Source organism: Rhipicephalus microplus, chromosome X (genome assembly GCF_043290135.1).
Source record: "Rhipicephalus microplus isolate Deutch F79 chromosome X, USDA_Rmic, whole genome shotgun sequence".
Classification (NCBI taxonomy): Eukaryota; Metazoa; Arthropoda; class Arachnida; order Ixodida; family Ixodidae; genus Rhipicephalus; species Rhipicephalus microplus.
In genome coordinates this window covers 95,007,298-95,034,212 of record NC_134710.1, presented here as the reverse complement: position 1 = coordinate 95,034,212, position 26,915 = coordinate 95,007,298, and the positions used below count along the sequence as shown (strand labels likewise).

General features: G+C 47.5%; 1 protein-coding gene and 1 long non-coding RNA gene across 2 annotated transcripts in view; both read right to left on the bottom strand.

Moving 5' to 3' along the window:
• LOC119176240 (protein tiptop) overlaps nucleotides 1-26,915 on the bottom strand; it is a 444,936-nt gene that overhangs the window by 189,402 nt on the left and 228,619 nt on the right. The window lies entirely within an intron of this gene.
• LOC142776909 (uncharacterized) lies at nucleotides 13,522-14,810 on the bottom strand. Its single transcript, XR_012887869.1, has 2 exons — nucleotides 14,473-14,810; nucleotides 13,522-13,632 (listed from the first exon to the last, which is right to left on the bottom strand). It is a non-coding gene; the product is annotated as an uncharacterized LOC142776909 (long non-coding RNA).

Sequence of the window (26,915 nt, the reverse complement as noted above, 5' to 3'; positions counted from 1 at the left end):
CATCCAGCCAGCGACTGCTGGCGTCGATTACCAGACTGTTGGGTTGAGACGTGCAGCGTTAACAGTTATTCGAGAGGCAGCATGCTTTAGATGGATTAATTGATTGATTTGTGGGGTTTAACGTCCCAAAACCACCATATGATAATGAGAGACGCCGTAGTGGAGGGCTCCGGAAATTTCGACCACCTGGGGTTTTTTAACGTGCACCCAAATCTATGCTTTAGATGGAGATAGAAAATAAGAGGACATTACAACGTTGTGGATAAACACACGGCCGTTCATGCAAAGCTCCCGGGGGAAACCGAGGTTATTATTGTTTACGCAGTGGGTATGTGAAGAGCACAGACCTGAAGTCAGATGCAGTAGGCAGAACACGTGATTACAATCACTGCGTTGCTACGGATGACTTTCATAAAGATCAAAGTTGTGCGCAGTTAGGTAGCTAGCAAAACCACTCGCATGTTTCAGATTCAGAGAATGTAGACATTGTAGTGGTAGCTAATTGTGTTGTGTCCATGATAACGCCACAGAAAAAAAAGCAACTACGAACACGGCAAATATAATTGATCGAATCATACAAGAAACGAGGCGTATGCTCGAATCAAACATTCTAACAAAATACCAAACCGGACATGCGTCTGGTTAACCTTCCTCTCTTTTCTTGCTTTTCCTCCTTTCTTTGTTTCTTTCATTCATTTTTTTCTATCTCTTTCTCTTTCTATCTCTCTATTGCGTTTTCGGCACCAAAACAGCACACACTGCTCCTACTTCAAAAATATTTGCCGCATGGAAGCGTATTTAAAAGAAACGCCATGCAAAACCACGGTTGGGAGTGGTTGGTGTATGTGGTGGGAGACTGCCAAGTGGCAACTGCCGTCCTTCGTTAACCAGAATGTAAGGAACGGTCGTTCTTCGCCTCCAAAGCAACACTGCATGATCAAACTTCCTTTATGATCAAACTTGGCATTACTGAACACGATTTAAGCGCACAAAGGGAAGACTTTATTCGTCAGTTCACAATTCGTGTTCCGTGAATGTTGCGCGTTTCACCGGACATACACGAATGGTTCCTCGTCTTTTTACCTTCTTTTGATGCGCGACCATTCTCTGGCGACATCACCAAAAAATTTCTTTGTCCGTAACAGCTTTGCGATATGAGTATTGTAGTGATAATTGGGAATACACGGGAAACATATGGTATAGAGTTAATAATGACTCGATATCTTGACTTGCCTTGTGCGCCGGAACTCTAACCATCAACTTTCTGAGCATGGGTATTGGACCCTTTAGCTCCGGTGTATATGTAGGGACTCGAATTTCGAAATTTCCAATTGCTTACAAGGGCATCAAACCCTCCTTTTTCGAGGTATACAGTGCACGCGATTCCCGTAACTTCAATTGCGAATAGGCTATCATACGGACGATCTCTGAAATATACAGACACTCTAACCCCCAATTTTGAAGCATGTAGGCTATCGAACCCTAAGCATGCGTAAGCAATTGGCACAATACGCTTACGCAAACAGCGCCCACTTCGCTTTTAAAGACTTTTTTCCCCCTCTCATCTTTTCTGTCTCTACACTTACCACCTGTAGAGGGATGACCAGTCGGACATTTGCAAAGGTTACGACCTAAGCTTGTGCGTGATCATAGATTATGCAGAATTTATATTATTCCTGGCTGTCTGAGAGCGGCGCACTGAGCGTCCTTTGTGCCTGCGAAAGAGGCCAGTGCATGACACGCCATTTTCAGTAGTGCTTGTGTTTCCGATTAGTACAGTGTACACTCACAGGCCCAAGAGAATGCCGGCAACTCCTTTTGCGGGTGTAGAGGCTTGTCCCATATTTCACTCTCTTTTCATGAGTGCTGGGAATTCTCTGCTGCACAGAGTAGACACACTCTTTCGACAGAGAGCCGGTGCTCTGCCTGGACGAGAATGAACAAGGTCCCTCGCTAGAGTACAATAACGCTTACGAGATATCATGCACTCTCTGCGGGAGTTCCACTATACTCTGCAAAGAGTTCTACAATCTGGTTCACATGAACACAGTAGATGTTCTATTGTCTCGTCAGTGTCACACGATTCACATCGGGAGCTATCCGCCATTCCTGCTTTCGCATAGGAATGGCGGATAGCTCCCGATGTGAATCGTGTGACACTGACGAGACAATAGAACATCTATTGTGTTCATGTGAACGTTTTTCGAGCGAACGCAACTTGCTACGCGAAACGTTAGAGACACTAGACAGTAGACCTTTTTCCGAAGAGAAGATCCTTGGCTCATGGCTCTACGCGTCCCTGGCCAGCAAAGCGACGCGGGCATTGCTAAGTTTTCTAAAGACGACCGGACTACGCGACCGCTTATAAGCGTGCAATGGACAAGTTCACATCCACACACACGTTGCCCTTCACTTCTCTCTCTCTCTTCTCCTTTAATCCCCTCACCCCTTCCCCCAGTGCAGGGTAGCAAACCGGACGTGCGTCTGGTTGACCTCCCTGCCTTTCATTTCTTCCCTTCCTCCTCCTGCTCCTCCTCATCTACAATCTGGTAGGGCGGGAGCGCGTCAACTCTTCCACGATTGCATGCTGCGCTAGCACTAATGTCTCTGTCTCTCTCTTTATATATATATATATATATATATATATATATATATATATATATATATATATATATATATATATAACAGAATATAATGCAAAGGAATGCATACGGGAAGTCCTTAGACCAAATTGTAATGTAAATGTGAGTGAAAAGATAACTTGCCGTGAGCAGGAACCGTACCTGCAACCTTCGAATAATGCGTTCGATGCTCTATCACTGAGCTACCACGCCAGCTATCCCCCCAGCCACTTTATTGGGTTTTATATGTAAATTTAAATGTGGGAGTGTCAGTCATCACCACCTGTAGCCATGGCGGCGAGTGTGGCACACTCTTTATGAGCCTGTTTGGTGTCACGTAGCACGTGAGCTTATTACGAGCTGGCAGCTCACCAACAGTCCCTCGTATACAACCTAACGTCATCAAGTCTCTCAGTACGAGACCCTGGTTAATGAATAAGGGAATGAAGTGTATACTTAAGGGCTCGTTTTTTCGTGTTTTGACACAATATTAGTGCGATCTAACAGACAATAATGCCAAGGAATGTATAGGAGAAGTTATTAAACCCAATTGTAATGTAAATGTGAAGAAAGAAAAGTGGGTGAAAAGATAACTTGCCGTAAGCAGGAACCGAACCTGCGACTTTCGAATAACGCGTCCGATGCTCTACCACTGAGCTACCACGCAGATTCGGTTCGCATATTCGGTTATTCGCTGGTTCGGTTCCTGCTCACGGAAAGTTATCTTTTCAGCCGCTTTTATTTCTTCACATTTACGTTACAATTGGGTCTAACAACTTGCCCTATACATTCCTTGGCATTATTGTATGTTAGATCTCATGAATATTGTGTCAAAACACGGAACAACGAGCCCTTAAGTACACACTTCTTTCCCTTATTCATTAACGAGGGTCTCGTCCTGGCAGATTTGGTGACGTTAGGTTGTATACGAGGGACTATTGGTCAGCTGCCAGCTCGTAATAAGCTCACGTGCTACGTGACGCCAAACAGGCTCATAAAGAGTGTGCCACACTCGCCACCATGGCTACAGGTGGCGCTGACTGATGCTCCCACGTTTAAATTCAGATATAAAACCCATATATATATATATATATATATATATATATATATATATATATATATATATATATATATATATATAATAGATTGCTTCAAGCCTACGTAACATATGTCGGACGGACATCGGCATACACGTCATAATCATACGCAACACAGCACACAGCAATGCTGAACATATACGGAGTCTAGCCCCCCTCTAGTGCGGGTGGCGCGACATCTCCATTACGCGTTTTGAAAAGCAAATATGCACCTAGCACGTGTACCTGGTGGTCGTTAAGTACTCTGTAGGCACGTCGACCGTTTATTGTAAAACTGCATGACATTTAATACCATTTTCATTACTAAATTCCAATTATCAGCTGGCATTCTGTTATATAGATTTCCATGCGGTGAAGCCACTTATGCTGTAGCCTGAGAGTTGTAGCTAGGCGCTTACAAGCACAGTTGGTACGATCTTTCAGCAGGTCAGAAAGAGAGAGAGATACTTTATTACGAAAAATAGAGATTTTTTGGCGGCGTCTATATATCGCTGGCATGCTTCTCTGTATAGAGATGGGGAAGGCGACAGAAAGATTTCAGCAGAGAGAAAATAAAGATATGAAAAAAATGTGTCCTAGTGAACCTGATAAAACTATTTACATCAGGGTCATAGGTAAATCAAGGCTTTGCTGTGTAAGATGTCGGATTATTAGAGACTTCCGGCAAGGCCAATATCGGATAGGTAATTAATCAATAACAGTGTGACCCGGCGACGTTTAGAAGGTCCGAGCACAGGGCCTAATATATTGCGCAACGTTAATTGTTCGTGGCAGATCATGTCCATTTCTTGTTCGAACAGCTGTCTCTCATCGCGGTACGCAGGGCATTCTAGTAATATGTGCTGCACTGTCTCTGTGCTGCCACAATTATCACAACATGGACTTGTCGTACAAGTTATCCGGTACATGTAACTGTTCGTGAATGACACGTTTAGTCGAAGACAATGGTATAACGTTTCTAGGTGGCGAGGGAATGAGTGGAAGAGTTTCGCGCTCAGTTTTGGGTCAATGCAATACAGAAAGCTATTGTTGTGATGGGGCGAATTTCAGAGGTGCAGTCTTTTTTTGGTAGGCATACCTTTTCGCGATGTTCAAGCATCGGTTTTTGAAAAAAAAAATTTATTCTGAAATTTCTTAATCGTAGTCTATTTCGAGCCGCTTCATCAGCTTTTTCGTTTCCTGAAACACCAGCATGGACAGGTCTCCATTGAAACGTAATGCTGTGTCGAGCATCCTTAGCCTTGTGATAAAGTTAGGCGATATCTTGCTGAAAGATCGACTCACGTTCACTATATAACAATAACACTTTCACGTGACTGGTGACGTGTATATATTGTTTATATTGCTTAAAACTCTTAGAATGAACAAATAATGATGTCATGTAGGAGACAAACATCTTTAAAAGCACAATTGTTGTGTTATTGTCGAAACTTCAAGCTTGTTTTCAAGCTTCTTACGCTTCACGTACGGGAAACGTGTGAAAGCTGAAATTTACTGACAAGGTTGCCGAAGAAGAGAAACGAAGCTGTGTTCCCACGACTCACAACAACAACCTCGACGCTGCACTGAGGCGCCAGAGGAAACGATGCCAAAGCATTCGGCAGCTCAAGGCGAACGCCGCACCTTGGTGTTAGCGTGGCGTGTGCCTCACTTTGCCCAACAGGTTGGCACCAGCTTTGATCTCATTTGTTTTCTGAGCACGCGCACATACCTGACGCACTGCGTTTCTTATAACGCAACAAAGGGCTCACCGATGCTTTCGTTGATGATGATTGCGTATGCCCTTTCCATTACATGACAGCGCACGCACGCACACACATCTACACACACACACACACACACACACACACACACACACACACACACACACACACACACACACACACACACACACACACACACACACACACACACACACAAACACACAACGTTAGGCCGGCGGCAAGTGCTTTGGGTGTTCCACATGTTTTTACAGGCGCAATAAAATTATTGAAACTGTGTCAGTCGGTGTTCTAGGCGCTTTCTTTCGTGTTACGTTTACGGCACCTGTTACAAGCTTCATTGTACCCGGTAACAAAACGGTTGGCCTTGCGCTTCTCTTATTAATAAAGCTTTGTACCACTTGGAGATATAACTCAAGTACGATGGCAGAATTCAGCGCCTGTGCAACGTTCCCTTCACTTTTTTTAAAATGTGAAGCATGTCATTAAGTACTGCTAACACTTTGAACATGTCTTTCTTTCTTTCTTTCTTTCTTTCTTTCTTTCTTTCTTTCTTTCTTTCTTTCTTTCTTTCTTTCTTTCTTTCTTTCTTTCTATCTATCTATCTATCTATCTATCTATCTAGCTGCCTATGTCTGGATACTCTCGTGATCACCTCCTCAACTGGGGGTGGACCAAAATTAGGATGGGAAGGTAAGGGGGTTTGACATTGTGACTGTCTGGTCATAGAATGAATAATCTGAAAATCCCGGCGCGTACGGCGTCAAGCCCTTTCCACCAGATACGTGGGGCACGTACAGGTATACCACGGGACACGGTATGCGCCACAGGTGTTCACAGATCATATCTACTGAGGAACGGTGAGAACAGACATGGGTAAAGTAAATGCAAGAGCATTAAGGACAACCGACATAGACATCTTTGACACGACATGCACACATAATAAACGTCATGGTACCAGCGGGAATGGAACCCAAGCAGTCTGCGTAGCAGTCAAGTATTCTACCACAGAGGCGCAGCAGGTCTCGGAACTGCTTCGTAATACCCCATATGCAGGCGTAATGTTGGCGAAACGTCAACTGCGGTTGTACTGCTGCTTGTCTAGCTTTAATAACACTAATTGTTGGCGTTTAACGTTCAAAACCACCATATGATTATGAGAGACACCATAGTGGAGGGCTCCGGAAATTTATACCATCTGGGATTTTTTCAACGAGCACCCAAATCTTAGCACACGGGCGTCAAGCATTTTCGCCTGCATCGAAAATGAGACCACCACGGCCGGGATTCGATCCCGCGACCTGCGGGTCAGCAGCCGAGTACCTTAGCAACTAGGCCACCATGGCGGGCACTTATCTACTTTTATAAACATTACACACTCACTCCGATGATGCAGGCGTCACGCCCGATTAGTGTCAGTTGTCCTTAAGCGCCATCAACTGATCTTGGTACGTATAGCACTCACTATTCAGGGCTACCATCCTCGCAAGCACAAGCGCTACATTTCAGCTTACCGCTTCTAATGCTGGTAGTACCTGTGTTGCTTTCGGCATCGTTACGCAATTTGTAAACAGCCGGTTGTAAAAAAAAAAAAAAAAACATATGCGACTGTCTGTGCGTGTAACATTTACACATAGTGAACACTTATGGTGCACGAAAAAGGCTCGTACTAAGTAGGTAGAGGATGTCCGGCCGCGGTGGTCTAGTGGCTAAAGTAATCGGCTGCTTACCTGCCGGTCGCGGGATCGAATCCCGGCTGCGGTGCCTGCATTTTGGATGGAGGCGGAAATGCTGTAGGCCCGTGTGCTTAGATTTGGGTGCACGTGGTCGAAATATCCGAAGCCCTCCACTACGGCGTCTCTCATAATCATGCATATGAGGGTTTCGGGACGTTTTTACCCACATATCTATCTAAAATAGAGGACGGAACGATGCGCTGACTTCCAACAGAAGGTTTATTCGACTGAGGTGGGACATATATGTATAGAACCGTGCGCGCACGCTCTGGGAGATCTGGCTGGGCCAACAAAGCAAAATATGAAACCACGATAACGCGGGGACGGAGCAGAACGATTTAAACGGTTGAAACGCTGTACTTCGACACGTGCAAAGCCACACTGTCCATGTATGTACAGTATTTCAAGCACGAGTATAATGCGGGTGTAAGAACAACGCTGGAAGAGGCAATGGTGTCCATTGTACAGTCCTTTTTGCTGGACGTTTTTCCTGTATAGTGCTATGCCCCTGATATGAAACCTTTGTAACTACGTAGATGCTTCACGGCCCGTTTGTACCACGGCCTCATTAAACCTGGACCGATATGAAGAACGAAAGAGTATGCATCGTAACACCCACCAATAACGTTCCTTTGCTATTACACAGTTGTGGCTTCGTATTCGCATCAGCAGAACAGGAATGCCCAGTGCAGGTCGATATCCGTTCTTTGGTATCAAAGTCTTTTTTTTTTTTACATTACGGCAGCAACGCATTACTGAGGCAAGAAGGAGACCTGCGAAAGACGACACCCGAGTGTCCCGCAGAAGCGGAGCTGAAACTGAAATCGGCATGCGTCATCCGGGGCGATCTATCCTGCAAGCAGGGCAGCCGGAAATTCTTGCGCCCCGAAGCGTTAGGCGCACATAGCGTGGCGACGTCGCGTGTTGAGAGCCGACGGTAGGAGGCGAGGTCAAAAGCGCGCCGTGTCAAAGAACGCGCAGGAAAAAGCGCGCGAGCGATGCGCGCCGCCAGCGCCACGCTAGCGCAGCGGGGACAGCTGCAAAACGGCAGAGCGCCACAAAGTTACCGATCCGAGACTCGTCCGCGCATAAAGGGGGCCCCCCGTTCAGCGTCGAAACCGCGACCAGATAGTGGCCGGGCAAAGTTCCCATTATAAAGATTACGCTTCTTTCAACCGCGTGGGACACTTCCTTGAGGCGGCGCGTACCCTTCTGAAAGCCAACATGTCCTTACACAACGACAGGGAGCAGTACATCACATCAACATAGCGCTCCTTCTCAGGAGGCTCCGCTAAGCTCTGCCGCAGACCGGGTAGCTATAGGAGGAGCAACAAAAAAAAATTGGAGAAGAAAACGAACAGAGAGAAGTGGACCATCGCTATCACGGCTCTCGGAAAAGTCGATCACGACCTCTTCTCCCCTTCGAGCAAACAGAAAACAAGCGGCCGCAACGCGGCGAGAAGCAATAACGACCTCAAAATCTTGGGTTCCCCGACCTCGTAAAGCAAAGAGGCACACAAGCAGCGCGGCATCACTGCCTTTTCCGGCAGAGAGCCTTCGCGTCTGCCGGGATTCCGTATTCCGATCACACAGCCGCGCGACGCCACGACGGAACCACGCCACCCGAAAAGGCGCCCTCTTGCCTCATCCCTTCTTCCGCGAGTCCTATCGGGCTGCGCTCATATCGACAGGTAGACGGCGCTCCCGCCGAGAGCGCGGCTCATCGCGGTCCGCTGCTATACCGAGCGGCTTTTATTCACGCCCACGGAGTCCACTCGAAAGACGCGCCGCAACGCATGCAGGCGGTAACGTCCGAGTCACGAAGGCGTTTTCGCGACCCTCGCCTCCTGCATTTACCGTAAAACTTTATAGGGCAATGCTCGCCTCGGCTCTTCACACTTCATGCAGCTGACGCACGTACCGGTAATCGCTATTAATGCCGGGCCCTGTGAATCTACAGCGCCAGGAACCGGCTACCGCGTGACCAGAAACCGGCCACGACGAGGCGATGGACCGACGTTATTCAACGGGATAAAGTTTAAGAATATGTTCCATGACAGTTCGAACATTTGGAAGGAGCTCTTAGTGCTAAAATTTTAAACAGCGGTAACTATATATTTTAAAGGACGAGTGTTCAGATATAATTTTTTTAGGCATGAATAAAAGGCACGAGGGTAGGAGTATGAGTACACATAAGAATGAAAGGTTACCGATAGTCTTTCAATATTCCTAGCCTGGCCTGAAAAAAAAAGAAGAAAAAGAAAAAAAAACATGTTGGCGGAAAGCGAGTTGTGAAGTGCAAGGAGACGGCAACTAAAAATAAAAATCGAAAAATAAAACCACACAATGGTCGTCTGGGGCGTGTACACCAGCTGTGATGATACCACTTACCACTTACGCCTTTAATACGCATAGTTACTTAACCCGTCCAATCTTTACACAGGAGACCTTTCCATACACATATCGCTTTTAATGCCGCGATTACCACGATAAGCCGTGCAACAGCGTCACAGTATGCGTAAGTTACCGTCTCCGAATCAGCGCACAACTTTCCGGGGTTCTTTACATAGTTATCAAGGAACTAAACAGCGAGCAGAGGCGGCGAGGGGAACATTCAGGCGCAGCCATGCACGAACCAGATCTAAGCAGCTAATTGCCGCGAGCTCTGAGCCCATCTGGCGAGACGGCGAAGGCAGCGCTACCACCTCAGCGGCGGCCCATGACGGTAACTGCATTTCCCTCTCACGACTAGTCTCGAAGGCATCCGATGGTTGCCACCCGATTCGCCCAGCCAGACTCACCTTCTTGGGTGACCGTTTTTCAAATACGACGTCGTCACGAAACACGGAAGCAGAACCGTAAGTTCACAATTAATAGGCGTTCTCCATGGTAGAGTTAGTCTGCCCAGGCTGTGCAAGTTCGCTTACTACTGTAAGCTCTTTGCTTCACCGTATCGCGAATGCACAGCTACTGTTTTGTGCCACAATGCACCGCAGCACAGGCGTGCAGTGTAGGGCGCATTGTGCGACGAAAGATGGCAAAGAAAAAAAAAGCACGAGCGTGAAGCTTGTGGCCGCATGAGCCGAAAATTGCGGACTTCGGCAGGAGAACTGAGCATATTTCGCCAAGCGTTCAAACAAGGCAGGTAACGAGGAAAGCGAGACCTATATATGCTTTGGGAAGGTATATATTCTATGCCGTGGATTTGGTAGATTGTAGAGATAAGGAGAAAGATAAGCAATTTAATATAAGATTCGGGTACGTGTCACTGCTTTCATACTCTGCGTGTATACACATGAGGATAAGCTTTTCGAATCCTTTTAAATGATGCTAATGCTCTCAGACATTTCGCAACTATTATGGAAGCATCTAACTACGTATACAATGTAATACATGTGTCGCATCGTGCTGTACTTGTGCCACTACCGTCAAGTGAACACGCTATACTCTAGTTGTCCGCGAGTAAGCATTACTCCGAACAGCGTGAGAAACATGGACTGTTCAAATGAATCGCGAGTCTTGCGAGACCAGCGATAAACCAGTAAGCGCCAAGTATGTCAGTGTCACTTCGTTATTGTTGTGGAGCAATTTCCTTTGCACTCCATCGCGAAATGTTGTCGCGCAAACGCTGCCATGAAGTGCACATGACTTAGCCGCCTCGACCCGCGTGGGGCCCCATCATGCGCTGTTTGCACGCATATAAGTGAAAGTGGAGTAGCCAGTTTTCACAAGTGGTACACGAGGCCACTGTACTGATGGTTCCCGTATTGAGTCACTCATGTGTAGGCTGCAGATCACGTTCCTTTCGTGTATGTCGCAATGTCACAAGTGTCAATTTACGGTGACTGCACGCGCAGAGCACTAGATAAAATGTATGTATTGTCGACTGCGCCATTGTAATGCATACAAACTGAGACAACGCCCAAACCTGTTCTGTTTTGTACCTCAGCAGGACGGACCACAGCGACAGGGACATTTCCGACCTCCGAGAAACGCAGAGGAAGATCGCCACGTGGAGGCGCAGCGTAGCCGGTACCGACCCCTCCCCCCCCCCCCCCCCCCCCCCGTGCAGCGAACCCCGCCCACCGGAGACATCGTTGACACGTTCTCACAAGTTCCCACATGGAATAAAACGACCCCAGCGACAGAGCTGATCACAGCCACCAGAGAATCCACAGACAGATACCCAGGCAGGGTCGCAACGTGGCTGGTTCCGACCGCTGCGATGCAGCCAGCATCGCCCACCAGAAACGTCAACTGCTGCATCTAGCCTCAGTCACCAGAACATTGTCGTGTGGCCCATCGACATTTGCTTTCATGGCCGAGTGTGTTGACGAAGACCGACACTGGGACACTGCAGGCACAAACGCGCATGATAGGCGAGCGAAGTAGAGGAAGATGAGGTAGAAAATAGAACAGCCGGCCCAGGGTCAGGCGTTGTCTCTGTTTCATAGGATAGGCAGAAACTAGACGCCATCATAGAGCCATCTTGATGCATACATACTTCAAAAAGTACTTCGAAACAATACAGTCATATTTACGGAAGCACGAAGCTTCAAGTTATCGACAATGAGTGCTTGAAAAAGTTGTCGAAACACTTGCTCAAATATCATAGGTGCCTTGCTTGACTCAATTTTGACCACATAGAGAGAGAGGGGGAAGGAAAGGTGAGTAATAAACGCAAGCAGAAGGGGACAACGTACTAAATAGCAGCATGACATGTATCCGTTCGAACTCAATTAGGTAACTTGCATGTATAAGCTCACTTATTGCTAAGGTATAGTTCATAAAAGCAAAGGAAAGCTGGCGTTAAAAAAGAAAGCAAAAAAGAAATGAATAAATAAATAATAAAAAATTATCATACGGTGGTTTTGGGAAGTTAAACCCCACATATCAATCAATCAATAAATAAACAATTAAATAAAGAAAGAAACAAAAAAGAAAGAAAGAAGGAAAGAAAGAAACAAACAAAAAATAAAGAAAGAAAGAAAGAAAGAAAAAAAGAAAGAAAGAACGAAAGAAAGAAAGAAAGAAAGAAAGAAAGAAAGAAAGAAAGAAAGAAAGAAAGAAAGAAAGAAAGAAAGAAAGAAAGAAAGAAAGAAAGAAAGAAAGGTCACGGCAACAACATCGCATTGCCTTCAAAAATGTTGACTTATTGAGGGCACTTATAAGGCATATACCCCTCGCACCATTTTTACGTGTTTTTCCTGTTTTTGAAGGGAGGGGGGAGCGCATTGCTTATAGCCGACAGTATATATGGCAAAGCAGCGCTGGAGTTGGATTTATAGATGGATGGACGGATGAATGATATGAGCGTCCCCTTTATAACGAGGTGGTGACATGTATGCCAGCAGGCTTGCGAGGAAAAAAAATGAAAAGAAAGCTTTATTTTTATGTTGGCCTAATGCCATCTACTTCGATTGAATCGTTCTTATTACAAAAGAACCAAAAATATAAATTTATTTTCCATCTTTCTGCCTCTTGAGGCAGAATGAACTCATTTTCACACTATTTCTGTCCATTATCTCTTCTTTTCTGCCACCAATACGCTAACCGTATCTAACTTGCTTCCATCACGGACATGTTCAGCTTTCCATGTTTGTCGCTAAAACCCAAAGCCCCATGTAGGCTTGTATCTACACGCATACCTGGGTGGATATCGCCGCATCCAATCAGAGCATGTTCCATTGTTTGCTTAGCTCCCCCACAGCATGTACATTGTTCCTCTTTATTATTGAATCTCGCTTTATGGCTACGCGTTCGTAGGCAAGCCGATCTCACTTCGAACAGTAAAGCGCTTTCGCTTAAATTATCATAAAACCTCTCACTCTTTATTTCATTTTTGCCCTTTCGGTAGGTACTGAGAGCTGGCTTTTTTTTTTTTCATCGCTGTCATCCCATAAATTCTCTCCGCATCTCTTATTTTTCGCTTAATTGTTCTTGTTGTCATATCTCCTACATTGCCGGCCGTATATTTACCGGTGAGCCTCCTAGTTTTTTTTCTCCAACTGGTGTGCACGCTCTTCTTATACAAATACCTGAACAATTTCTCTCCCCATCTACTTTCCTTCATTTTCCTAAGCCTCTCTTCAAATCTCATTTTGCTCGGAGCTTCCCTCACTTCAAAGCCTGTCTATCCCATATCCCCCTTTACAGCCTTACTCGTCGTCTTTCCGGGAGCGCCCAAGGCGAGGCGTCCCACAGTCCTTTGATTTACATCTGCGGACATGGAGTGCCACCCTGTCGAACGCAGCCAGAAGCATTCGGGCATACAGATGAATACTAACGTGAACAATGCCACCATGCTCGATGATCGGACGAAGAAAAAGAAGCTTCGAGACCGGCGTTATTGTTGTATTCACACAAATTTTTTAATCACAGGAAAACAAATATTTCAGAGCATGCATAGTTGACTCCCTCAGGCGTCGATTTCCACGAATGCACACGGGATGGTGCTCTGGAAAACATCACAAGTCTTTTCATAGAAGCTTGCCTTGAAAACGTCCAAGAACGCACATGAAAACTTAGGTTGCGTAAGCATCACGCAATATATTACGCACACCGTATTTATTCTATTGTAACACGACCACGGTTCTGATGCGAAGGCTAATGTTTCAGTATGTCTAGGAAGAAAAAAAAAATAGAAATTCGGTACTCGGTAAGCAAGGGTCGAGTTAAGTAGCAAAAATATTAAAGAAAAAAAAACATTGCGTCCCACTCCAGTAAATACGGTATTATATCTATCTGCCACATGCACAGTTCCAGATCGGTTACAAGACGATTACTGCTATAGAAAGCCCGTGTTGATCTACGCACGTTGCATTACTGACCACGCACTGCATGTCCACTACGGAACCACCAAAGAGTCAATTACCATTACCACCACGTAGTTCAAAGACATTCTTTTTTTTTTTAAGTATCAGGCTTAGACGACCGCCGACAGCAAGCTGGCGAACGATCTGCAGACGACGGCGAGTCGACTTCGTTAAAGCAGGACCCCTGCGACATGTTTGCATTTCCGCTTTACCCGCGCCTTGCTGATCCACCGTCCGCTTCATTCTGATTCATTGCTGATTCACCGTCTGCTTCAAAAACTTGTTTTAAAGACTGCGATACGAGCATTTTGTGGGTTCATTGCAATAGCTGCGACTACCAACTACATAAATTCAAAACAGCTGGGCTGAATGGTATACCTCAGTGCTGCCTGAAAAACTATTAATTTCACTTCAAAGTGGGCGCATAACGGGCAACCTGAACACTACGTCAAGCTTTGCAAGCGCTATTTGAACATACTTACCTGTAAGTTTGCGCCCTACAATGCTAGGCACGACATCGAAAGGTCACACTGTTCCTTTCTAGTCATAGCCGTACTTCACATCGGACAGCGTTCGTCCTTTCGACAACACAGTCTAGCGAAAGTATCCGACTGCGCACACCACATCGCTGAATTTCAACCGTAGCGGAGAATAATCGGTAGCATCGCTACTCAAATGCTGCGTCGCAGTTTTCAGCGAAGTGTCCAATTCGTCGCTGGTCTTGCGCGCTCCAAAGAACCTAAAACACGACGTAAATCCGGCAAAGCCAGGGGGTAGTGCCGCACGGCGCTCAGCATTACTTTCAGCGCGCGCAACGCGCACGAGCGCCTCGCGGCGGATCTGTCCTACTAGCTAGGTCTCAGCCAGCTCGCCAGGGCGGCGCATTGTGTAAAATTTATGCACGCATGGAGGAAGGGAAGGCGCGCCACCTGGGCAGCGCTTGCTTCCCATACGCCACGTGTTGAATGGTCGCCCCTTTAGTTGCCTACTTTCCCAAGATTTCAGAGCTCATAATTTTACAAAGAAATGACAAAGGAAACGCATATTTAATTTCATTGTACTTTTGTAAGTACATACATTGCAATATGCATTCTTGAATTGGGTCGATATAATGTTACTATATAACTAGTGTGATCGCAAAAGAGGGGACCTGCGGGTTCGTCCAGCTGCCTAAATGAGCTTTTTTTTTTTTTCGTCCAATCCTTCGTATCATTACGTTGTATTGATGCGCGAATACACGTCATTGTCGTTGTTATCCATAGATTTCCAGAATTATTTTCGGTTTTATCTACCGGTGATTACAAATCAGCAGAAACTGTGAATAATAAGTGTCGTGGTTCGCGATCCCAAAACCGCGATATGATTATGAGGGACACCGTATAGTCGAGGGCTCGGAAAATTTCGACTGCTTGGTGTTCTTTAAAAGCGGGCACCTAAATCTAAGCGCACGGGCCTCTAGCGGAAACAGTTGTGAGTGCTAGACTACCCACGCAGTTGTTTAACCGATGTCAGTACTCATCGTTAGGCGCCGTTACACGGGAATAGAGAACAGGGACGAAAATGTGCATTTGTATATAAACCTGATGGTCGCTCCCCAGATGCGATAGGCACAGATACGTTTGCTTCAGTGCCTCTCCTGCTTCCCGGTAGAGGGGACTTCGCGTGAGGTGAAGCGAGGCACATACGTGTCGACGCGGACGCCGTGCAGCGGGCGCGCGTCGTCGAGCAGCTCACGCACGACGAGCGGCGAACACTGGCACGACAGACCAGGCGCGAGTCTCCGGGAGCGTGACAGGCGCGTGATTGATGGAAGGTCACAATGTCCTCCGCTCACGGCTTCTCACATAATTCACGCTTAATGGCGCCAGTTGCGGCCGCTCTCACCCCCTTTGCAGCAGCAGGAAACGCGGCTTCGCGGATAATGTTGGCCAGCGCTTTATTGCCGACGCGCACGCCGCAGAATTTTCGCCGTGAGGAGTAGGCCAGGCAGCCGCGCGCGCACGTACGCAGAACGGACAATAAACACGCGTTGGCGAGAAAGGAGCGACAGAAAAAGAAAATACCAAGCGAAAAGCCGGCCACCTCGAGCGGTCTGTTTCCGCCTCGTGCCCGGGCCTCTCATAACGGCACGCAACGGCGTTCGGCCGGAGTCCCGCCACGGCCGCTCGCGGCTTGCACGCGCTTCCTGTGCGACGTCGCCGCCGCGGGAGCCGGCTAAAAACGCCCCGTTTAGGCACGACACTCAGCGCCATCGCGTTGTCGGCCATTCAACTCGGCCTGTCCTCCTGCATGGTGCCGCGTGTCTAGCACGGCAGTGATGGAGTGAAGGGGGCAATCACGGCGCGGTTGTCGCACCTCGCTCGTACACGGACGACCTGCGGCGATTACGGCAACGACAATGCCTAGTGTCACCAACGCACGCAAGTGAGCGAGGATTGGTGGTACACTGCAATGCCTCACTGGTGTAATGTTTACGATGGCGGTTTGAAGGAATGTATACTGTACGCCTTCTGCGAAACGGTCCCACAGGTTGACAGGCGTCGATGCTGACACAATACGAACCAGAAATCTCGTGTGTTTTCTAGAATATCCAAAAAGCAGAGATGAAGAGAGAAACCATTGCACGAAAATGATCTAAAAACGGGGGCACATGGATTACAAGAACGAGTTCTGCAAAGCAAGTTCTTATTATTTACGAAAATATTGATCGCGTCTCTATGATGACGCAACCGTCATGTATGATGGTGCGTTGCGAAAGTTTTTCATGTAAGTGATTAAAAATAAGGATGGCATACCCCATGGAACGCAATCGTCGCCGTATGCGGCGTCCAACTGATAAGTACTGTACATCTGCACGTGAGCGAAAAAGCATCGACCACCTAAGCTGCAGCGACCTCTGTGACGGCGCAAAACACAACCATGGCAGGCGCGGCAAACAAATGCCTCTGAATAGAAGAAGAGCTGAGTCGTCTGGGAATGTGTCAGCCGAGAGTCACTAATTAAAAGCGATGCAGCGTCATCCAGCTTAACTTGTCGCAAGGAACGCGCCGCTCTTTCCTAGGACGGCGGAATAAATTGGTACGTCGCAAGAAGGCGCGAGACCAGTCCGTCCGTCTTTTGATTAGAAATTCCCCAAGGCGCGCGCGAATGCACGTCAATGCGCGATACGTCGTAAACTGCTGCCAAATGTGAGTTAAGTGAGAGAAGAAACAAATGGCGAGAAAGTGCAAAGGAGTCGCGCGTGGCCTGAGGGGGAGAAGAAAAAATACGCTTAGCGGCTGCCGGCCACGGCGCAAGTCAGACGAGCAGCGCAGTTGCGTCAAGGCTAGCGCGGACATCAATCTTGTCCTTTACGGTGACGTCGGCAGGGCCCCGGCGTTGGACGTTGCTGCGCTCGAAGCGTTCACATAGCGTGTGCGCGCTCCATCGGGGACTGGCCAGGCCGAGTGGCGCACTACGCCAGATACTCCACGTGTACGGAGAACGCCAGGTCGGTCACGGCGCGGGAATCCCGCCAAGGATGGGCCATCCCGTACACGCCAGCTCTGAATCGGCGCGGACGAAACCCTCGGTGAAGAAACAACGTTGTCTGCTGAAATAGCCCTGCTGCATGGCCGCTGGAAGTGTTAGGCGACGGGTGCGAAATCGGAGTCCTTGTTGCGACTGTAGTGGTGGTTAAGTATGACGTCACTAAGAATGTCTGCTCCAAACATCCGTTCTGGGCATCCTTTGAACGACTGTTGAGGCTGCGGAAATTTAAATAAAATTAAAATATGGGAAAGTTAGAGATACATAAGGAAGTTATAGTTTACCGTTAGCGTGATAGCGGAGGTCAAGGGAATGACGTTACCGTGCAGCAAACGTCCGTCGTGGACAGCGTCTGATAGTTTAGCGGGATGGCGTTTACGTGGTTTACGTCCTCTAACTGGGATGGTGGCGCCACCTATCAGACGGTTAATAAGTTAAAAACAGTGAAAAGAAAACGAGAATGTTTGACTAGGCCACCAAGCGAAGCATTGTTACAAGTTTATTTTGGCGATGATAAAAGTAAATAAATATGAACCTCGCACCACACGCGAAAACATTTATGTTGCCGATTTGCTTACATCGATCTCCTTGTTAGGCCTCGACGCGTTCGAAATGTGAAGCTATCTCAAAAACTACGCCACCTATCCGTTATACTCGGTCATGGAAGTTAACTGAATACAAGCGAAGCCACTTTAAACAGTCGTTTGCTGCCAATAAAGCGAATCTTTCAACAACTACGTCAAAATCACTTCGAAGCGGGCGTCCGAGAGCACCGCCCTGTTGTACGTACACTACATAAGCCTACGCTACCACGGTAACGTTAAAACTGAAAAATGGAGCGCGTACGGTAAGCGGTGTGGGTAACGTATGTGTCTGCACACGCGCACTTCAATCTCGCTATCAAGGTACGCCTGGGTAAGCCCGGTATACTATAACTGTCTATAGAGAGTGCTCTGGCATGTCAAGGTAGAAAAGGAGAATTTTGTTTTTCATCTGAGAATTGCAAGGAGGCTCGAAACTAATAGCGAAAAACTTTGCTTGAAGACATTGAAACCTTCTTCACATGCCAGCTGGACAAGTAACTGTTGAACAGTTTCTTTCGCACGACTAAATATGGTCACCAAGAACAAGGTATCAGACGACAAAAAAAGAGAGAGAGAGAGAGGGAAGCGTAGCAATAACAATGTTCAAAACATACTTTATAATTTATACTGTAGACTACATCATGTAGTAGACACACCACCACTAATATAAAAAAAATATTGGTGGTAAGCAGGACAATGTAATCATAAATTTCGCGTAACATATATTGTTTCTTTAAATTGTCGTTTATGTAAATTAACGTCCCAAAGCGGCTATGAGAGACGTCTTTAGTGGATGCTTTGGATAATTTCGACCATTGGGGTTTCTTTATGCACAATAACTTCGCACAGAACACAGTCATCTATCCTTTTGCCTCCTTCGAAATGCAACAACAACGGCTTAGATAAGACCCGCGTCTTTCAGGTCAGCAGCAGACGGCCGTAACCACCGAAGCGGACGACGCTTGGTGGGCGAAGTTTTTACTTAAGTGTGTAGCTCGGCATAACGCAAAAGCAGCTTCGCACCTGCAAATGTTGCAAAGCTCAAGATTCTACAGAAGAGCAATATTATACGCATGTGAGGCGGATGTATCAAGGACAACTGAAGTCAGGGAAACCGTGCAGAGGTCGCTGAGCAGAAAAAAAAAAAAACCTTTGGAACTTCATGTAGCAGCATATATCCGGTAGGAGAACAACGCAAGATAAGGCATGCGCACGTGAATCAGGGAGGAACATCTGTTCTGTTCACAAGCATCGAAGACAGGTAAGGTCCTTATATTTGTTCTGTCCCTTTCCAGTCCATTCATTTACGAAAGTGATGATGTCCCTAGATTCATTATCAACGTCGCACGTATATAGTTGCGACGTTGTTGATGAATCTACGTAGTTGCAAGCTTTAATTGATAGTCCGGGAGCGTCTTACATGTATTCTCCACATAAATTAACCCGCAATCGTCTCCTGTTCTGTTTTATCTGCTTGCCAGGAAAAAGTCGGCAAGCTGCTACGTGCACACTGGGTAATCGATATCGACATAGTTATAGGAACAGGCGAAACGCAGAACTAAGGTTAAGACGAGCGAGCACAGCTGACACCTGGGCTTCTAGCACCACTTTGAAACGTTTCTGCCGTTTCACAATACACACAGGAATAAAACAGCTGCTGGCGCTTCTCTCTTTATTTTTCCTCTCCGTTTTAGCGCAAATTATACCCATTTCTATGTCCGTGTTAGCTATCCGGATATTGCTTCTTCGGCTAGTGCAATCCTCCATACCATTCACTGCAAAAAACAAATGGGACAAAAGAGAAAACACGCACAATGGTGACCTGTCGTATGGAGAGGCATAAAAAAAAGCATTGTTGCAAACGCAACTGCACCAGCGTTTTCTTATCTCCCGTGTTAATCGCATTTAGTGGGGAACCTGCCGACAAATGAAGCCAACCAAGGCAGTGTCAGTGTAAATCAATACCAAGATATCTTTGATGCCGTGCACTTTCATCATGTTATGCATAGTTTAAAACATAAAATAGATTTCGTTTCCTCCTACCCGTACTTATTCCTGTCGCGAACTTATACAAAAAACAATTCGCTGATAGTCTCGGCACAGTTGCATATAGTTCCTGCTAAGAATTTACGGCCTGGCCGAAGCGCCCAAACGCAACGTGCGACCCCGTTAAAACAGGGGGAAAAGAAGAAGGAGACAAAAGAAAAGAGCGACCATCAGAGGCGACTGTCAACTGGCGACCAACTAGTGGCGTTATCTCTGCCTCCGCAAATGGCAGCTCGCCGCGAAAGGCCAAGCAGAGCCTGACAGGGAAGGCAGCAAAGCAGAGCGGGGACCGGCCGAGTAATAACGCAGTCCAGGTAGCGTGGCGCTCGATGATACGGCAGCTGCAAAATGTTGGTGCGGCCTCGCGTCATTAATTACCGGCTCGGCACAGTGCACCCTGCCCCCCCCCCCCTCTCCCAAGCAATGACCGCAATCGAGCGGCTGTCTCAAGAGGCCCCGAGCGCTTAGCATTGGCTACGTGGGACAGCAGCAATTTGCATTCCGCCGAAGCGAGGGCCCACACGGACACTTGTTTTGCGAGCTCATGGCAGCGCGTGCACATTAGTCAATCGCGTCGGACCACGTTTCGAGATGTTTTTCAGCAATTCTCGGCACTCGCGCAGGATCCTGCGTGGGCATGCGACGCGGCCACCACTCCAGCCACTCGGGGCGGCGATAAGGAAGCGCGGTTCCCCACGCGGCCTGGACGTGGTAGAGCCACGTCCACGTATAGAGTACTTCCGCCGCGACGGACAACTGCCAAACACCGGGTGTAGGGGGCGGCCGCTGTAAAAGAGGTGGCTTTTTCGTGGCCCAATATAAAGAGGCTGCCTACTCAATCTGCTTTTTCTCCACTCATTATGCTATAGTGTGACAGCATGAGCTGTTTGGTTAGTGTCTCACACACGCACTCCCTGAAAAGGTCGCCTGGGGAAGTACGCTGAGTCCAGGACTTCTAGTACGAAGAGGACGAGAGAAGAGCGGGAAAGTTCTGAAGTATCACTAGGATCGTGTCAATTTGAACCACCGATATGTGTCAATAAGATCATTACAGGCTCACATGAGGAAGTCTGCATCCCTCACCCCTTCTCCCAGTGCAGGGTAGCAAACCGGACGTGCGTCTGGTTGACCTCCCTGCCTTTCATTTCTTCCCTTCCTCCTCCTCCTCCTGCATCTGATAACCACCCATTCTGTCTATCTAATGAAAACATGTTTGCGAAGCATGTCCATGAACATGGCGGCAACAGCTACAAATACTGCTTTCAACATTCGACGAGTGCCATTGCTGATTTGTGTAAGCAGTACGAACATGCTTCCTCTCATGCATCCCCAAGACAGACTTTACAGCGGTAAGATACAAATAACGGCGATCCTTGGTGGCGTAAGCCACGGGACTGAAATGTCATTGACATCAGGGGCGTAGCCAGGAATAATGTTTCTTTAGGGAAGGCAGAAAAAAAGGGATTCCCCCCCCCCCCCCCTGACTTCACCATTGGCTGACATCATAAGTTAGAGTATCGTTAGAGCAATTATCTGCAGGCGTAAAAACCCATGGCCCGGATTTGGGATGAATGTATGCTACATGAGCATCCACTTTATCACGGTGCGGCGACATGTGTACCACCAGGCTCCAAAAAAAAAAAAAGAAAACTTCTTGCTTTTTTTTTAAAGATGTGCCTAATACCTTGTCTACTTCGGTTTAATCTATATTACTAAAGAAAGAAAAGTCTATTCACAGCCCAGTTATAACCAACCACGGTGATCAGTGTTCATAGTGCTCGACTCGCGGGTCGCGGGATCGCATCCCAGCCGCAGCGGCCACATTGTCGATGCAGGTGAAAATGGTTGAGGCCTTGTGCTTAGATTTAGGTGCACTTAAAGAACCCCAGGTGGTCAACAATTCCGCAGCACTTCACTACAGCATTTCTCATAATCGTATTGTGGTTTTGGGACAATGATTTAAGACAATCATTGTTATTACAGCACACTTTTCTGCTCTTTACGGCATAATGTGCCTATTTTTAACTTAGGAATGCCACTATGTCTTACGCTTCGGGACTTAATTTTCTGTACGTGGAGCAACCTCACGGCGATTTCTGCGGCGTACCACCATAACTGAATTGAAAGTGCGCGAAAAAACTCTGTACATGACGATCAAAGCTCGTTGGCAAAATTGACTTACGGTTCTGCATAGTAAGGAATAACCGAAAAAATTCAGTAAAACTCAACCTGAGTGGTAAAAAGCAGTTAGCGTTCACAATATCTAATATCGTATAATGCGGTTGATGTGTTTTTTATTGGAACCCGCGCGTTTTGCAGCGCGATAGTGTAACCTTATCAGAATATTTCATATATCGGAGATTCATATATAATAAGTAGCTTCTCTTTGTTAATTACGTTTCTTTTTTCCTCTCTCACCTGTTTCCTACTTAGTTACGGCAGGGCGCCTGTGCCATACCAGAGACATGGGCGCCACAGACCGATCTCCCCAAATCTTAGGTAAAAGGATTAAATATAAAATCAGAGAACACCAGCTTTTGTGCCCACATTGTTGTTTTCCGTCCCACTTTATTACTGTCAGATGAAAAACGTGACATCTAACTCTTCTGGACAAACAGCCCTCCCTACTGACACTTTTCGTATACCACGTACTATGCGAGAAATGTTTTCAAGGGCTTACAGAAAATGCAACAAATGAACCACGAAAGTTGCAGCGCTATCGAGAGCAGTTTCGCATCATATTAAAGTTGCGTGTATCCACATTCTAAACAACGTTGACGCTGTCTCTTGCTGCACTAAATTCGTATACTTGGCCACACAACAGTTAAGAACTGCCCAACTTTTACGCCCATGAAGCCACCTCTTTGTCTCACTTTAATGCCCAATCACAATCGACACGCAGGTGGAGCCTGACTCTTGGGGCAATAGCGATCGTTGTAGAGCGCGTAAAATTATGTTTTCAAATGTCATCCAGCCGTTTCAATTAAGTTGCTGCAGATAAACCCAACACCACGTTATCTTCTTTCAAAGTATGCCCCCCCCCCCCCCTTCCCGTGGTGGTCACTCGTTACTCACGCGAGTGTGCTATGGGAAATGCATTAAGGCGGTGGCCCCGGACGCTGCCAGGCTTCCAGACAATTGCCTTTCAGACTTTACAGGAAATGGCCACGCAATCAGTCATAAACAAAGTCGGCACTGCCAGTCGACGTGCGCATACGTTGATCGCATGCGGAAATGCGCGAGCGGAATAAGCCGCGGGGCCGTCGGCACATCTGTTTCCACGGGCGAGGCGCATACAGATGACGCGAGATTGCGCCGCCTTAATAAGCTCGGCTGGCCCTCTTTATTCAACTCACACGTTCGACATCGTTCATCTACCATCATGCAGCCACGGTGAAAACCAGCGTGTACGGCACACGCGGATCCTTTCCCTCGAGGCTGCGAGCGAGAGAGAGAGACAGCCGTCGCAGCGCCCGTTTTCTGCCAATCTGAGCAAATAGAAGAGGGGCGTTGCGCGGAACCACTTTGTCTTCCGTCTGGCTGCGCGACCGGCCGAGAAACCAGAGAGCGGCTCAAAGGCGCCGCGCCGACGAGAGCGCTCGCTGCCCACGCGCGTGCCATTTCCAGCCAATCATTGGGTGAACAAAAGGCGCATCCGTCTATTGGCAACGCTTCCTTAGGGCGAGACAGACACTCCGTCCATTGTGTATGCAGATCAGGGCCGGCTCGCTAAAGCCGCCGCGCGAATTAAATGCCTGACCCGGACGGCGCGAGTTAGCCGCGAGGCTCGCCGGTGCTGGGCGCCCCGGGTTCCAAGCGAGCCGTTAATCGTCCAGCGGCCTGCGGTATGTAGCGTGCACGCTCCGCGCTTTACTGACAACGTCAGTCCTCTTTCGGTGGCCTCGGAGCACTCGGACATCGAGATTTCGCCGTACACAACGTTAAATCGACTGACGCGCGGCGCCGTCGCCACGGGTGGCCGGCGTTCCTCGGCGCGTTGGATGCGTACACGCACGGAGGAGCGGCGGCGCGGGCCTGAAAACGTCGCGTTGATCGCGGTTCCAGATTTCACGCGAGGAGGGGGACGTTCCGTGCGAGTCGCGAGAAACGGGCGAGCGCGCTGTTCGGAAGCTCATTATCGATCGATCAGTACACCGGGGCGCCAATGTATCGTCGGATGTTGTTCGCGCAAATCGGGCGGCCTTCTCTGTATACGCGAACCCCCCACCTTCTCTGAGTCGCGGGTGTCGCAAGGCGTAGCTGCTGCTGCATAATGCAGATCACGCGGACGACGACGACGCCGGGAGGAAGGCGCAAAGCGCGCACCAGGAGTCGTAAAAACGGGCGCGACGTAAGCAAGCGGGCGCCTGACGCGGCCGTATTGAGTCAACGCGGAAACCGCCGCCGCCTCTTTGCCCCGAAGGTTAAATTGCCCCCTGCCGGCGCGAAGTGCGCCGGGGGCGGCGTGATGCTTTGGTATCGGGCCCGCACTAATGGTCGATTAACAAAGCAAGCAAGGGTTGCGCGGTACCGTAGAGACGCGCGGTCTTCCCCCTCAACCCGGCGTTTTTTTTTTTTTTTTTTTTTTCCGGAGTGTTTGTGTGCGTTGCGCTTCGGAGGAGGGCCTGCCCCCCTCCCGGCACCACTCACAGCGGACCGCGCGGCGACGGCCCGCGTCGCTTTAACTGCTTTCGCTCATGGGTCGACGCTGACAACGGCGATAAAGTACGTGAAACGCCACAAATGGCAAGCACGCTGTTCACAATGAGTCCCCACCCATCCCGAACCAAAAACAACAACACAAAGAAAAGCGCTGCGATGCATTATTTCATAAATGATCCCAGCGAACAACAATCTCGCATCTTTACAATATTCGCCCTTGCTCCACAAGCAAACATTCTCATTCACGGTCCGCTGCTGACACGAACTCCCTACAACCAATGCTGGCAAATCGTTCAAGAAACTTAGCTGAAAGCATAGGCAAAGCGGCATTCTACGACAGTAGTTTTTTATTACTTTTCTTTTTCAGAAGATAAGAACACTCGCTTTTAGTGGTTTGGAAAGAAAAGAATTACTTGAATGCGTTTCCACGGCAACGAATTGATGTATAAAGTGTGTACCATTTCCTGCCAGAAGGCAAGCGAACGATTGATTATTGATTGAAATGGAAACTTTATCGCACTAGAGAAGACAGAAAATTTCGAAATTATTTATCGTTCTCGGACAAGAGCACATCTCATGCCTCAACGGCAAGTCATATAAACTATATTTGTCGTCTCTAAATTCTATACCAGGATACGAGGAACGAATTTTCGTTTATCCAAGTCCGAGAGCGTCGCATATAGATGAAACAGCATAGCGGTTCTCGATAGCGCACAGATACGGGTTTTTACTGCAGTCCCGCCAAAGCGAGCAATATTTATCCGAGCGCCGTAGGTGCTCTGTTATGAGCTGTCATATGCCATCATCATCGTCATCATCATCGCCATCGTCGTCGTCGTCATCATCGTCGTCATCGTCATCATCATCATCATCCTGACTACGTTCACTGCAGGGCAAAGGCCTCTCCATGATCTGCCAATCAACCCGTTCTTGTACTTTCAGCTGCCACGTTATGCCTGCGAACTTTTTGATCTCATCGGCCCACCTAACTTTCTGTCTGCAGTTCGTGCATTTGCCTTCTCTGGGAATCCAGTCAGCTACCCTTAATGACCAGCGGTTATCCTGCCTACGTGCTATGTGCCTGGCCCATGTCCATGTCTTCTACTTGATTTCAACCATATATGATATCCTTAACCCCGCTTTGTTCCCTGACCCACTCTGTTCTCTTCTTGTCTGTTAAGCTTACATCTATCATTTTCCTTTCCATCACTCGTTGCGTCGTCCTCGATTTAGGCTGAACAATCTTTGTGAGCCTCCAGGTTGCTGCTCCGTATAGGTAAGTACCGGCAAGATGCAGCTGTTATATACCTTCCTCTTGAGCGTTAGTGGCAGATTACTATTCATGATATGAGAATGCTTGCCGAATGTGATCCACTCCATTATTATTCTTCTAGGTATTTCACTCTCATGGTTCGGCTTCGCGGTTACCACCTGTACTAAGTAAACATATTCATTTACAACTTCCAGCATCCCTCCACCTATCGCAAAATGCTGCTTTCTGCCGAGACTGTTGCACATTACTTTAGTTTTGTGCATATTTATTTTAAGACCTACTTTTCTGCTTTGTATGTCCAGCTCTGTTATCGTGAGCTGTAAGTCGTCCCCTGAATTACTCATCAAGACCATGTCATCATTGAATCGCAGGTTACTAAGATACTCTCCATTAACTTTTATCCCTAATTGTTCCCAATTTATAGTCCTGAAAACCTCCTGTAAACACGCGGTGAATAGAATAATGGAAAGATCGTGCCTTCCTGCATTATCGGGATTCTGTCACTTTCTTTATAGAGAACTATGGTGGCTGTGGATCCACTATAGATTACTTCCAGTATGTTTATGTGGAGATATTCGATGCCCTGGTTGCGTAGTGCCTGCATTACTGCTGATGCCTCGACTGAGTCAAACGGCTTCTCGTAATCTATGAAGGCTATGTGTAGGGGTTGGTTGTATTCCGCGCATTTTTCTATTATCTGATTGATAGCATGATTATAGTCTATTGTAGAGTATCCTGTGAGAAATCCTGCTTGGTGGTGATAATATCTTTATTTCTCCAATAAAAAAAAAACTGAAATAAATAAGAGGGGACAAGTACAGAGGCTGGTTGT